The sequence below is a fragment of the Hemiscyllium ocellatum genome, chromosome 12 (genome assembly GCF_020745735.1).
Source record: "Hemiscyllium ocellatum isolate sHemOce1 chromosome 12, sHemOce1.pat.X.cur, whole genome shotgun sequence".
NCBI classification, from domain to species: domain Eukaryota; kingdom Metazoa; phylum Chordata; class Chondrichthyes; order Orectolobiformes; family Hemiscylliidae; genus Hemiscyllium; species Hemiscyllium ocellatum.
This window is the reverse complement of record NC_083412.1, coordinates 94,963,216-94,978,081: the sequence shown is the minus strand read 5'-3', so window position 1 is coordinate 94,978,081 and position 14,866 is coordinate 94,963,216.

Sequence of the window (14,866 nt, the reverse complement as noted above, 5' to 3'; positions counted from 1 at the left end):
CAATGGGCAGGCTGACCACATCCTGCCTCTCAGAGTGCAACCACCCACCCACCCTCACTTCTCTTCACACCACAGTGGGTACAGGCAGGCTGACAGTAATTGTGGCACCACAGGCCAATTGTACAAGGCCACCCTCCTACCATCCCCAACCATAGCTGGCTTAGACAGTTCCCCTTTGTATGAACAGGCACAGTCCACTGAGGAAATTCATGAAGGTCCCACCTTCTGAACATTGCCCCTCGTCTGAAATGTGGTGGCCCTCAGGTAAAACTCACCACCAGTCATCCTACTCTCACTTTCTGTCCCTGTCTCTAATGAGGGAGCAGCCCTATGCTCCTTGGAGACTATGGTGAATTTTATCTTTGATTGAATAAATTATCTTTGCTGTCTGCTCTGAATCCTGCTCCAACTCCCAGGCCCACACAGTCCCATACAGTGGCTCAATGGTATCCCTGCTATTTTGTTGGAATTGACAGTGGATTTATTTATTGGTTTTTGTAGGTTTGATGGATGGTGATCTCACTGATGACATCCGATGTGCTAAATATATAGCAACAACAGAGAACGGAATAGAGACCTGGTATGTTAAACTATCTGTTTGCATTTATTCCCTCAATAATTTGTGTTGACAATTCAAATTGATCAAACATATGGCTTAGGTGGAACCCAAGGTGAAGTACCAACCTCACACTGCAAGGTATTATCATGGGATGAAGAACATACAAGGAAAATCTATTAGACCAGAAAGCTAGCGGCCTTTACATTCAATGTTAAAAGCTTAAGATGAGAGCAGGGTGATGCTCTAAGAACAGCCCTTTCTTCCCTATGTCCAATAGTTTTATGACTCATCAATAAAATGAAGAAACTAACTTCATGCACCAATGATTCTTCCTTTCACTTGCAAGCCCATCAGTACACCATGAATTCAAATCCAATAAAAAAAAACTTGGGACTTATCAGCCTTTCTCCTCCTTGTTTCTACATGGAAGGTAGGCATTGCTGGTGCCAACAACACTTATTGCCTATCCCTAATGGCCCTTTGAGAAGGTGGTGGGCTGTAGGTACACCCACAGTGCTATTACAGAAAGAGGTTCCAGGAATTTGATGAAGGGATACCCTGGGAAAGGCATGGTTGTCCCATGTTACAATAACCTGTGACTCGGAGGAGATCTTGCAGGTGACATTGATGATGCTTTTTTGTCAAATGTGACATTAACCTGCTTTTTTGTGTGGATATGAATCATTCTAAAGCACAATTGATCACTTAAACAATTCATAAGCACTGATTGGCTGTTTATCTCATTTTTGTTTGTTTAGGATATGCTCAGTGCAGAGTGACGGTCATTGGACCCCAATGGTCTTTGCTGATGTTATTCCTTCACAGTTCTCTTCTCTCTCTTTTCACTTCACCACAAGGAATGGCTAGGAAACTTCACCGAGATAACTTGATTGAGTTTTTGAAGAAGTAAAAAAGAGATTGATGAGGGCAAAGTGGTGAACGTGATCTATGTGGACTTTAGTGAGGTGTTAGACAAAGTTCCTCATGGTAAACTGGTTTGCAAGGTTAGGTCGCACGGAATACAGGGTGAACTAGCCATTTGGATACAAAACTGGCTCAGGTAGAAGACAGAGGGTGATGGTGGAGAGTTGCTTTTCAGACTGGAGGCCTGTGACCAGGTGGTGTGCCACAAGGATCGGTGCTGGGTCCACTGCTTATAATTTATAAACATTTACAAGGATGTTGCCGAGGTTAGAGAGTTTGAGCTATAGGGAAAGTATTTGTTTCTTTGGAGTGTTTGAGGCTGAGAGTTGAGCTTATAGAGATCTATAAAATTATGAGGGGAATGGATAGGGTGAATAGCCAAGGTCTTTTCCCTGGGGTGGGGAAGTCCAAAACTACAGAGCATAAGTTTAAGGTGAGATAGGAAAGATTTAAAAGGGACCTAAAGTGCAACTTTTTCACACAGAGGGTGGTGCATGAATGGAATGAGTTGCCAGAGGAAGTGGTGGAGGCTAGTACAATTATAACATTTAAAACATATCCAGATTGGTCCATGAATAAGAATGATTCAGAGGGATATGAGTTAAATACTGGGAAATGGGAGTGGATTAGGTTAGGATATCTGGTCTTCATGGACTTGCTGGACCAAAGGGTCTGTTTCTATGCTGTAGATCTCTACGACTGTATATCTTTAAAATGGTTGATTGATGTGTTGTTGTTACACGTACCGAGATACAGTGAAAGGTTTTGTTTTGCGTGTGATGCAGGCAGATTGTAACATGCAAAGTGCATCAGGGTAGCAGGACAGAGTGCAGAATACAGTGTTGCAGTCGCAGAGAGAGAGATCAGAAATAACATTTGGGAGATCCATTCAAAAGTCTGATAACATTGGAGAAGAAGCTGTTCTTTAATCTGTTTTTATGTGTATTCAAACTCTTATATCTTCTGCACAGTGGAAGAGAGTGGGAGGGAGGGGTGTTTGATGATGTTGGTTACTTTCCTGAAGCCGCAAGAAGTATAGATGGAGTCAATGAGCAGAACTGAAAATGTGTTGCTGGAAAAGCGCAGCAGGTCAGGCAGTATTCAAGGAACAGGAAATTTGACGTTTCGGGCATAAGCCCTTCATCAGGCTTATGCCCGAAACGTTGAATTTCCTGTTCCTTGGATGCTGCCTGACCTGCTGCGCTTTTCCAGCAACACATTTTCAGCTCTGATCTCCAGCATCTGCAGACCTCACTTTCTCCTCAATGAATAGGAGACTGGTTTGTGTGATAGACTGGGATGTGTTCACAATCTTCTGTAGTTTCTTATAGTCCTGGGAAAAGCAGTTGCCAAACCACAGTGCAATACATCCAGACAGCATGCTTTCACTCATGTATCTATAAACATCAGTAAGAGTCCCTGTAGGGGACATGCTGAATTTCATTAGCATAATTAGAGATGTTGTCAATGTGCTTTCTTGACCATCACGTCGACATCAGTGGACCAGGATGGATTGTTGGGAATCATCGCTCCCAGGAACTTGGAAGCTCAGTAAATACATGAGGGAGAAAGAAAGTGAAAGAAATATTGATGGGATTAGATAAAGCCACACAGAGAGAGGCTCGTGTGGAACAGAATACCAACAGAGACCGAAAGAGTTATATGGCCCATTTCTATACCACAGTGAACATGTGCTTATATGGATAAACTTTTTACTTATTGAGTTTTAGATATACTTAGGGCTAAAAGGATCAAAAAGCTTAGGGGAGAAAGTGGCAACTGGGCACTGAGTTGAATGGTCAGTCATGATCCTATTGAATGGTGGGGTAGGCTCGAAGGGCTGAATAGCCTTCTCCTGCTCCTGTTTTTCCATGCCCTTCTGCCTGCAGCTCTGAAACTGTTTCTCATTGCAGGTTAAGTTGGAGAAAATACTGCAAAGGTGTGAATTTCAATCACTTTCTGGATAACTGCCATATGTGAAGACAGGAGAGAGAAAGCTCAGCACTCTGTTTTGTAGCCCTCCCAATCACAGCTTAAGACTCTTTTAACTGGTTAGCTTTGCCTCATCTCATTATCCTGCACTTGCCAGAGACGTTAGCCAGCGTGTTTCGCATGTTAATGTGTTGAGATTGGGATGGGGGAGGGGGGGGTGGTGGCAGGATCATTGTCAGAGGTAGTCTCCTCCCAGCCACCAAAAGTGATCAGCATTCGGAGGACAGTCATGGGGGACTGATCATGGAAATGCCCACCCACTGAGTCAGTGAGATTTCCTGTCCAGCATGTACCCCACAGATCAGTGCTGTGGAGTTCCTGAATCAGTTCCCCCTTCCTCCCAGTGAGAGAGTGATCATGGGATCAGGAGGATCTTCAATGAGCTTCAATGTCACTGACCTAGTAAGACCGTCAGATATAGGAGCAGAAGTTAACCATTCAGCCCATCGAGTCTGCTGTGCCAATGAGATAACAGCTGAGCTGGTAATCCACAACTCCACTTTCTTGCCTTTTCCCTGTAACACCTGATTCCCTCCCTGAGCAAAGATTTATCTCAGCCCTGAATATTCTATTTGAACCCAGCACCAAAACCTCTTTGAGCTATCGCTATTAATCTCACAACTTCAAATGATGCTGTTCCAGTCAGAAAGTAGGATGGTAAGGGACAGAATCCCTGAGAAAGTCCACTAACTTGCTCCAACCTCACACCAATTCCCTTCATTGCTTCACTTCTGTTTCTGCAATGCATTGAGCTCCCGTTCTGTAGTTGTAATTTTCACAAATGTACCTACAATCGTTTGCAAATAAATCGATAGAATCAACAGAATCTAAGCTGTCGGTGTCCATAACATCCTTTCAACAGCAATAATCAGATGTTACCTTGACATAACATTTTTAATGCAGTAAAAGTCACAATACAATTCAGAGAAACATAATTGTATACCGTGCTACTGTGCTACTGAGACTTTATAAAGCTCTGGTTAGGCCCCATTTGGAGTACTGTGTCCAGTTTTTGTCCCCACACCTCAGGAAGGACATGCTGGCACTGGAGCGTGTCCAGCGGAGATTCACACGGATGATCCCTGGAGTGGTTGGTCTAACATACGAGGAACGGCTGAGGATCCTGGGATTGTATTCATTGGAGTTTAGAAGATTAAGGGGAGATCTAATAGAAACTTACAAGATAATACATGGCTTGGAAAGGGTGGACGCTCGGAAATTGTTTCCGTTAGGCGAGGAGACTAGGACCCGTGGATACAGCCTTAAAATTAGAGGGGGTCAATTCAGAACAGAAATGTGGAGACATTTCTTCAGCCAGAGGGTGGTGGGTCTGTGAATTCATTGCCGCGGAGTGCAGTGGAGGCCGGGACGCTAAATGTCTTCAAGGCAGAGATTGATAAATTCTTGATGTCACAAGGAATTAAGGGCTACGGGGAGAATGTGGGTAAGTGACGTTGAAATGCCCATCAGCCATGATTGAATGGCGGAGTGGACTCGATGGGCTGAATGGCCTTACTTCCACTCCTATGTCTTATGGTCTTATGGTTTTCTAGAACGAGGAAATGCTCTTTTTACAATCCTAACAGCATCTGTAAACAGAGAAACAGAGTCACTAGTTTAGGTCAATGATCTTTCTTCAGATCCAGGACAATTTAGAAATGTAATGCATTTTCTGCCGGTCAGCTATATTAATGGCTAATGTGGTGCCACTATTTAAGAAAAGTGGTAAGAAAAAGCCAGGGAACTATCGACCAGTGAGCCTGACGTCAGTGGTGGGCATGTTGTTGGAGGGAATCCTGAGGGACAGGATGTACATGTATTTGGAAAGACAAGGACTGATTAGGGATCATCACCATGGCTTTGTGCGTGGGAAATTATGTCTCACTGACTTAATTTAGTTTTTTGAAGAAAAAAACAATGATGTCATGCCCAGACCAGATTTGTCCTCGGCTGCTTTGGGAAACAAGAAATGTAATTGCTTCGCCACTTGCGAAGATCTTTGCATCCTCGCTCTCCACTGGAGTCATACCTGAGGACTGGAGAGAGGCAAATGTAATTCCTCTCTTCAAGAAAGGAAATAGAGAAATCTCCAGCAAGTACAGACCAGTCAGTCTCACGTCTGTCGTCTGCAAGGTGGTTAGAAAGGCTTCTGAGGGATAGGATTTATGACCATCTGGAAGAGCATGGCTTGATTAAATGCAGTCAACACGGCTTTGTGAGGGGCAGGTCATGCCTCACAAACCTTCTCGAGTTCTTTGAGGATGTGACTAGAAAGGTTGATGAGGGTCGAGCGGTGGATGTGGTGTATATGGACTTCAGCAAGGCATTTGATAAGGTTCCCCATGGTAGGCTCATTCAGAAGGTCAGGAGCAATGGGATACAGGGGAACTTAGCTGTCTGGATACAGAATTGGTTGGCCAACAGAAGACAGCGAGTGGCAGTAGAAGGAAAATATTCTGCCTGGAAGTCAGTGGTGAGTGGTGTTCCACAGGGCTCTGTCCTTGGGCCTCTACTGTTTGTAATTTTTATTAATGACTTGGATGAGGGGATTGAAGGATGGGTCGGCAAGTTTGCAGACGACTCAGAGGTTGGAGGTGTCATTGACAGTATAGAGGGCTGTTGTAGGCTGCAGCGGGACATTGACAGGATACAGAGATGGGCTGAGAGGTGGCAGATGGAGTTCAACTTGGATAAATGCGAGGTGATGCATTTTGGAAGGTCGAATTTGAAAGCTGAGTAAAGGATTAAGGATAGGATTCTTGGCAGTGTGGAGGAACAGAGGGATCTTGGTGTGCAGGTACATAGATCCCTTAAAATGGCCACCCAAGTGGACAGCGTTATTAAGAAAGTATATGGTGTTTTGGCTTTCATTAACAGGGGGATTGAGTTTAAGAGTCGTGAGATCTTGTTGCAGCTCTATAAAACTTTGGTTAGACCGCACTTGGAATACCGCATCTGGTCACCCTATTATAGGAAAGATGTGGATGCTTTGAAGAGAGTTCAGAGGAGGTTTACCAGGATGCTGCCTGGACTGGAGGGCTTATCTTATGAAGAGAGGTTGACTGAGCTCGGACATTTTTCATTGGAGAAAAGGAGGAGGAGAAGGGACCTAATTGAGGTATACAAGATAATGAGAGGCATAGATAAAGTCGATAGCCAGAGACTATTTCTCAGGGCAGAAATGACTAACATGAGTGGTCATAGTTTTAAGCTGGTTGGAGGAAAGTATAGAGGGGATGTCAGAGGCGGGTTCTTTACACAGAGAGTTGTGAGAGCATGGAATGTGTTGCCAGTAGCAGTTGTGGAAGCAAGGTCACTGGGGACATTTAAGAGACTGCTGGACATGCATATGGTCACAGAAATTTGAGGGTGCTTACATGAGGATCAATGGTAGGCACAACATCGTGGGCTGAAGGGCCTGTTCTGTGCTGTACTGTTCTATGTTCTATGTTCTATTTTTGGTGAGGCCAAAGTGGTGGACATGATCTATATGGACTTTTACACGGGTCTTCATGGTAGACTAGTTAGTGAGTTTAGATCACATGGAATACAGTGAGAATGAGAACAGTTGGATGCAGAACTGGTTCGACGGTAGAAGACAGAGGGTGGTGGTGGAGGGTTGCTTTTCAGACTGGAAGCCTGTGACCAGTGGTGTGCCACAAGGAAAAGTGTTGAGTCCACTGCTTTTTATCATTTATATAAATGATTTGGATAGAAACATAGGAGGTATGGTTAGTAAGTTTGCAGATAACACCAAAATTGGAGGTGTAGTGGACAGCAAAGTATGTCACCTAGAAATACAATGGGATCTTGATCAGATGGGCCAATGGGCCAAGGACTGGCAGGTGGATTATAATTTTGATAAATGTGAGGCTCTGCGTTGTTGTGGTTCTGGTCGCCGAGCTGGGAATTTGTGTTGCAGACGTTTCATCCCCTGTCTGGGTGACATCCTCAGTGCTTGGGAGCCTCCTGTGAAGCGCTTCTGTGATCTTTCCTCCAGCATTTGTAGTGGTTTGAATCTGCAGCTTCCGTTGTCAGTTCCAGCTGTCCGTTGCAGTGGTCGGTATATTGGGTCCAGGTTGATGTGCTTATTGATTGAATCTCTGGATGAGTGCCATGCCTCTAGGAATTCCCTGGTTGTTCTCTGTTTGGCTTGTCCTATAATAGTAGTGTTGTCCCAGTTGAATTCATGTTGTTTGTCATCTGCGTGTGTGGCTACTAAGGATAGCTGGTCGTGTCGTTTCGTGGCTAGTTGGTGTTCATGGATGCGGATCGTTAGCAGTCTTCCTGTTTGTCCGATGTAGTGTTTTGTGCGGTCCTTGCATGGGATTTTGTACACTACATTGGTTTTGCTCATGCTGGGTATCGGGTCCTTCGTTCTGGTGAGTTGTTGTCTGAGAGTGGCTGTTGGTTTGTGTACTGTTATGACAACCGGAAGTGGCAGATTCAATCCACTATAAATGCTGGAGGAAAGATCACAGAAGCGCTTCACAGGAGGCTCCCAAGCACTGAGGCTGTCACCTAGACAGGGGATGAAACGTCTGCAACACAAATTCCCAGCTCGGAGAACAGAACCACAACAACGAACACCCGAGCTACAAATCTTCTCTCAAACTGTGAGGCTCTGCATTTTGGCAAGGTACATCAGAACACCGTAACTACCTGACACCTGGAGGAAGAACGCCTCATCTTCCACCTTGGGACCCTGCAACCACATGGGATTAATGTGAAAATCATCAATTTCCTAATTTCCCTTCCCCCACATTATCCCAGTCCCAAGCCTCTAACTTGGCACCACCCTCCTGAACAGTCTATCATCTTTCCCATCTATCTGCTCCACCCCGTTCTCCGACCTATCACCTTCTCCCCACCTTCATCTACCTATCGCATTCCCATATACCTTCCCCCCCAGCCCCATCTCGCTCCCATTTATTTCTCAGCCCTGACCCACAAGCCTCATTTCCTGATGAAGGGCTTATGTCCGAAACTTCGATTCTCCTGCTCCTCAGATGCTATCTGACCTGCTGTGCCTTTCCAGTGCCACACGTATAGAAGGGAAGGTAAAAGATGGGTTAGAGAAAGAAATTGTAAATAGTGGTTAGCTAATTATACCCTCGTATACTTTAAGAAATAAAGTTATGAATTTTTACTTTACGTAGTTCTTGGGCATTCGAAGTTTTACAGATTACTGCACAAGATAAATCTTTTCTGTGTTGCTGTTTTTAAATAAAGCAAGAGAGTTTACCCCGTGTCAAAACAATACACTTAATAGTAAAGCCCTGAGGTGTGTTGCTGAACAAAGGCACCTTGGAGTGAAGGTTCATAATTCCCTGAAAGTAGAGTCCTATGTAAACAGAATAGTGAAGAAGGCATTTGGAATGCTTTCTTTTATTGGTCAGTGCATTGAGTATGAGAGTTGCTAAGTTATGTTGCAGCTGTAGAAGACATTAGTTAGGCCACTTTTGGAACACTGCATGTAATTCTGGTCTCCCTGCTTTCAAAAGGATATCGTGAAACTTGAAAGGGTTCAGAAAGGATGTACAAGGATGTTGCCAGGGTTGGAAGATTTGAGCTAGAGGGAGAGGCTGAATAGGCTGAGACTGTTTTCCCTGGAGCTTTGGAGGCTGAGGGGTGACCTAATACAGGTTTACAAAATTATGACAGGCATGGATAGAATAAAGAGACACGTCTTTTCCCCATGGTGTGGGAATCCAAAACAAGAGGGCGTAGATTTAGGGTGAGAGAGGAAAGATTTAAAGGAGACCTTAAGAGGCATTAATTTCATGGAGAGGGTGGTGTGTGTATGCTATGAGTTGCCAGAGGAAGTGGTGGAGGCTAGTAAAATTACAACATTAAAAGCCATCTGGATGGGCATATGAAAAGGAAGAGTTTAGAGGGATATTGGCCAAGTGCTGGCAAATGGGATTAGGTTAATGTAAGATATCTGGATGGCATGGACGAGTTGGACTGAAGATTCTGTTTCAGTGCTGTACATCTTGTGACTCTATGTCTCAATGTGGGGAGTGTATAATGAAAAGAAACATAAAGGAATGCCTGTACGTGTGTTGGAACACCACGTAGGGACTTGAAAAGACACTCAGTAACACAGCACATACTGACATCGTGTTTTCACCCTCTCCTGAATTATGTCCCCAATCGTTTCCTGACAGAAGGGATAATGTCTAGATTAGAGTGGGGTGCTGGAATATCACAGCAGGTCAGGCAGCATCGGAGGAGCAGGAGAATTGATGTTTCGGGCAAAAGCCCTTCATCAGGAAGGATAGTGAGCAAGTGAGAGAACAGGACAAACTTAAACTTAGCCTCTGTATATTATTTTCCTCTTTGAGCACAGGTGCATTTAAAAACAGACGTAGAAAGGAGAAAGGAACAGAAAAATGTGTTAAATGTGTGCGATAATGTCGGGTGAGCAGAGGGATGTGTAGAACTAGTTTGCCTTGGATTTTACTCCCTTAGAATCCTCTTCTGTTTTGTGTTTGGTTTTTAACTCTACTCAGTCTCTCAAAGTATTGCTGCTGGCTTCTCATAGGACTTCCATTTACAGCTTGATCTATAACACCATTCTATCGTGATCCTGGTCAAATCTTTATACTGTCCCAGTTCCAAGTACAGTTGGTTCTGATAAAAAGGTGATAGCTCCATTACTGAGTGATCTCTCATTAAAAGAAGATTGTGTGATAGCCACACCATTTAAACCAATGGGACCAGAATCACATTATAGCCAGTACAGGTAAGGAAAGATTGCTTTCTACAATAACGGTCCAAATTCTTCATTCACCTTAAAGCCAATGCACCTTGAAAAAACACACATTATTGCAGAATCGAATGTATTCACATGTCACTGCAATACCATTTCACCATCATTTCACACACTGCTGATGTTACCCAACTGATTCCACATTTCCTTGGGAAGCTACAAAAGTTTATCTGACTGAAGTGAAACTGTCATTTGGAAATGGATCTTGACAGCGAGCTGTAGCTAACAGTGAAGCTTCAAGTTACATTTCGCCACAAATGGGCCACAAATTCCCTCATTGGAACAAAGAGGAAGAGCTGGATTGGTTGAGGGAGTGGGACAGGCAACAGGAAAGGAAGAGGGATGGGGAGTGGGAGAGGGAAATCTCGAAGGAGAAGGAGAAGGAGTGGGATCGGGGAATGATGAATCATTCAGTCCCTTCACACCCATTGCACAATAGCAGCAGTGCGTAAGACACAATGACCTCCAACAGCACCTTCCAAATCAGGGACCTCCATGATCGAGGTGGACAAGGGCAGCAGATACATGGGAACACCACTCCCTGTAAATTCCCTTCCAGGCAACTCGCTATCCCAATTTGGAACATTTAAGAAGTTTAATCATTTAAAAGCTAACCTCATGGGATCAGTGGCCTTCATGTTTGCAACAACAGCGGGAGCAGTGACAGTGAGGACCGGGAGCTGCTGGGAAGGTAAATTGATCCCTTAATAACTAACTTTGTGAACAGACGGGGCGCACGCTGAGCAGGAGCGGAAATGGGACAACAGAGTAGGCGAGGTTATATATTTAGGTGGTGTCGTTACCTGAAACACAAATTAGGTAGTGTCTCCTTCCCACCCTCCTCTAACCAAAATGAAGTTCTAAGCACCAATTTGATAAGATTACTAGTTTTTTTAATATACAGCCTGTTTGGGAATTTAGAACAATGGGAATAGATGGTAGGGCAGTAGAATGTGACGGCACGGTGGCTCAGTGCTTAGTGCTGCTGCCTCACAGCGCCAGGGACCTGGGTTTGATGCCAGCCTCGGGCAATTGTCTGCGTAGTGTTTGCACATTCTCCCCACATCTGTGTGGGTTTCCTCCGGGTGCTCTGGTTTCCTTCCACAGTCCAAAGATGTGAAGGTTAGGTGATTTTAGGTAAAATTGCCCACAGTGATAGGTGCATTACTAGGGGATAGGGGAATGGGTCTGGGTGGGTTACTCTTCAGAAAGTCGGTGTGTACTTGTTGGGCCGAAGGGTCTGTTTCCACACTGTAGGGAATCTAATCCAAAGGTCACCACTACAGTCCCTGCTGACTTCATCTGTCGGAAGTGCACCTAAATCCAGCTCCTCAGAAACTATGTTAGGGAACTGGAGTTGGATGAACTTCAGATCATTCTGGAGACTGAGGGGATAATTGAGAGGAGTTACAAGGAGGTAGTCACACATCAGGTACAGGAAAAATGTACATGGGTTCCTGTTAAGGTCAGAAAGGGAGGAGGCAGACAATGCAGGGAACTCCTGTGACCATTCCCCTCAATAACAAGTACACTGTTTTGGATACTGTTGGGCGTATGACTTACCAGGGATAAGCCATGGAGTATAGGTCTCTGGCACAGAGTCTGTCCTTATCGTTCAGAAGGGAAGGGGATGAGGATTCCTGATGAAGGGCTTATGCCCAAAACGTCAAATTTCCTGTTCCTTGGATGCTGCCTGACCTGCTGCGCTTTTCCAGCAACACATTTTCAGCTGAGGTAATGAGGTCATGAATAAGGTTTCAAGGTTGTAGGAGTGTACTGGCAGACAGGAAGGTGGTTTGAAGTGTGTCTACTTCAAAACTCTGGTGTGATCACACTTGGGAGTATTGTGTCCAGTTCTGGTCACCGCATTATAGGAAGGATGTGAAAGGAGCATCCTGAATGAGGTGGGTGAACTTGCAGCATGGGTTGGTACTTGGGACTTTGATGTTGTGATCATTTCAGAGACATGGATAGAGCAGGGACAGGAATGGTTATTGCAGGTTCCGGGGTTTAGATGTTTCAGTAAGATGTAAAAGAGGGGAAGGTATGGCATTGTTAGTCAAAGACAGTATTAAAGTGGCAGAAGGGGCATTTGATGAGGACTCGTCTACTGAGATAATACGAGCTGAGGTGAAAAACAGGAAAGGAGAGGTCAACCTGTTAGGAGTTTTCTGTCGGCCTCCAGATAGTTCCAGAGATGTCGAGGAAAGGATAGCAAAAATGATTCTGTATAGCAGCAAAAATACAGGTTACTTGTTTTGGGAGACTTTAACTTTCCAAATATTGACTGGAAAGGCTATAGTTTGAGTACTTTAGATGTCCAATGTGCGCAGGAAGGTTTCCTGATAAGTATGCAGATAGGCCAACAAGAGGAAAAGTTACATTGGATTTGGTACTGGATAATGAACCTGGCCAGGTGTTAGATTTGGAGGTGGGTGAGCATTTTGGTGATAATGACCACAAGGAACAGCTACTGTATGATCTTGGTAAGTATTTACCTGTCAGGCTGGGAGGAAGTTGTCGAGCGAAGGAGCCTTGGTTTAAAGATGAGGCGTGAAGATTTAGCTAGGGTACTTGTCAGATACAAATTAGCCAGTAAGGACCTAAAGAGAGAGCTAAGAAGAGCCAGAAGGGGACATGAGAAGTCTTTGGCAGGTAGGATCACGGAAAACCCTAAATATTTCTATCGGTGTGTTAGGAATAAAAGAATGACTAGAGTAAGATTAGGGCCAGTCAAGGAAAGTAGTGGGAAGTTGTGTGTGGAGTCGGAAGAGATAGGGGATGTGTGAAATGAATATTATTTGTCAATATTCACACAGTAAAAAGACAACGTTGTTGAGGAGAATACTGATATATAGGCTGTTAGAGTAGATAGAATTGAAGTTCATTTGGAGGCATTAGCAATTCTGGAAAGTTTGAAAATAGTTAAGTCCCCTGGGTTGGATGGGATATATCCAGGAATTCTCTGGGAAGGCAGGGAGGAGATTGCAGAGCATTTGGCTTTGATCTTTATGTTGTCATTGTCTATAGGAATAGTGCCAGAAGACTGGAGGAGAGCAAATGCTGTCCCCTTGTTCAAGAAGGGGAGTAGGGCCAACCCTGGTAATTATAGATCAGTGAACCTTACTTTGGATGTGGGTAAAGTATTGGAAAGAATCATAAATTTCTAATCATCCAGAAAGGATGACCAAACATATGGATGAGGATAAAGTGGTTGAAGTGCTGTATATGGATTTCAGTAAGGTGTTTGATAAGGTCCCTCACTGTAGGCTATTCCACAAAATAGAGACATGGGATTGAAGGTAACTTAGCGGTTTGGATCAGAAATTGGTTAGTTGTAAGAAGACCGAGAGTGCTGGTAAATGGGAAATGTTCATCCTGGAGTTCAGTTCCTAGTAGTGTACTGAAAAGATATGTTTTGGGGCTACTGCTGTTTGTCATTTTTATTAATGACCTGGATGGAGGATGGGTTAGTAAATTTGTGGATAACACTCAGGTCGGTACAGTTGTGGATAGTGCTGAAGGATATTGTAGGTTACAGAGGGACATAGATAAGCTGCAGAACTGGGCTGAGAGGTGGCAAATGGAGTTTAATGTGGAAAAGTATGAGGTGATTTCGTTTGGAAGGAGTAACAGGAATAAAGAATCCTGGGCTAATGGTAAGATTCTTGGTAATGTGGTTGAACAGAGAGATCTCAGTGTCCATGTACATAGATCCCTGAAAGTTACCACCCAGGTTGATAGGGTTGTTAAGAAGGCATACGGTGTGTTAGCTTTATTGATCAAGGGATTGAGTTTAGGAGCCACGAGGTCATGTTGCAGTTGGACAAAACTCTGGTGTGACCACACTTGGGACTATTGTGTCCAGTTCTGGTCACCGCATTATAGGAAGGATGTGGAAGCTTTGGAAATGTATCAGAGGAGATTTACCAGGATGTTGCCTGGTATGGAGGGAAGGTCTTATGAGGAAAGGCTGAGGTACTTGAAGCTGTTTTCATTAGAGAGAAGAAGATTTAAGAGGTGACTTAATAGAAACATACAAGATTAGATCGGGTGGACAATGAAAGCCTTTTTCCTCAGATGGTGATGGCACACACAAGGAGTCATAACTTTAGACTGAGGGGTGATAGAGGACAGATGTCAAAGATAGGTTCTTTACTCAGACAGTAGAGAGGCATGAAATGCCCTGCCTGCCACAGTTGTAGACTCGCCAACTTTAAGTGCATTTAAATGGTCATTGGATAAACATATGGATGAGCATGGAATAGTGTACGTTAGATGGGCTTCAGAGGTCGGCCTGTACTGTGCTGAAATTTAGATTAGATTCTCCTACGGTGTGGAAACAGGCCCTTCAGCCCAAAAGGTCCACACCGACCCTGTGAAAAGTTACCCACCCAGACCCATTTCCCTCTGACTAATGCACTAAACACTATGGGCTATTTAGCATGGCCAATTCACCTAACCTGCACATCTTTGGATTGTGGGAGGAAACCCATGCAGACACAGGGAGAATGTGCAAACTCCACACAGACAATCATCCGAGGCTGGAATCAAACCCAAGTCCCTGGTGCTGTGAGGTAGCAGTGCTAACCACTGAGCCACCGTGCTGCACCTAT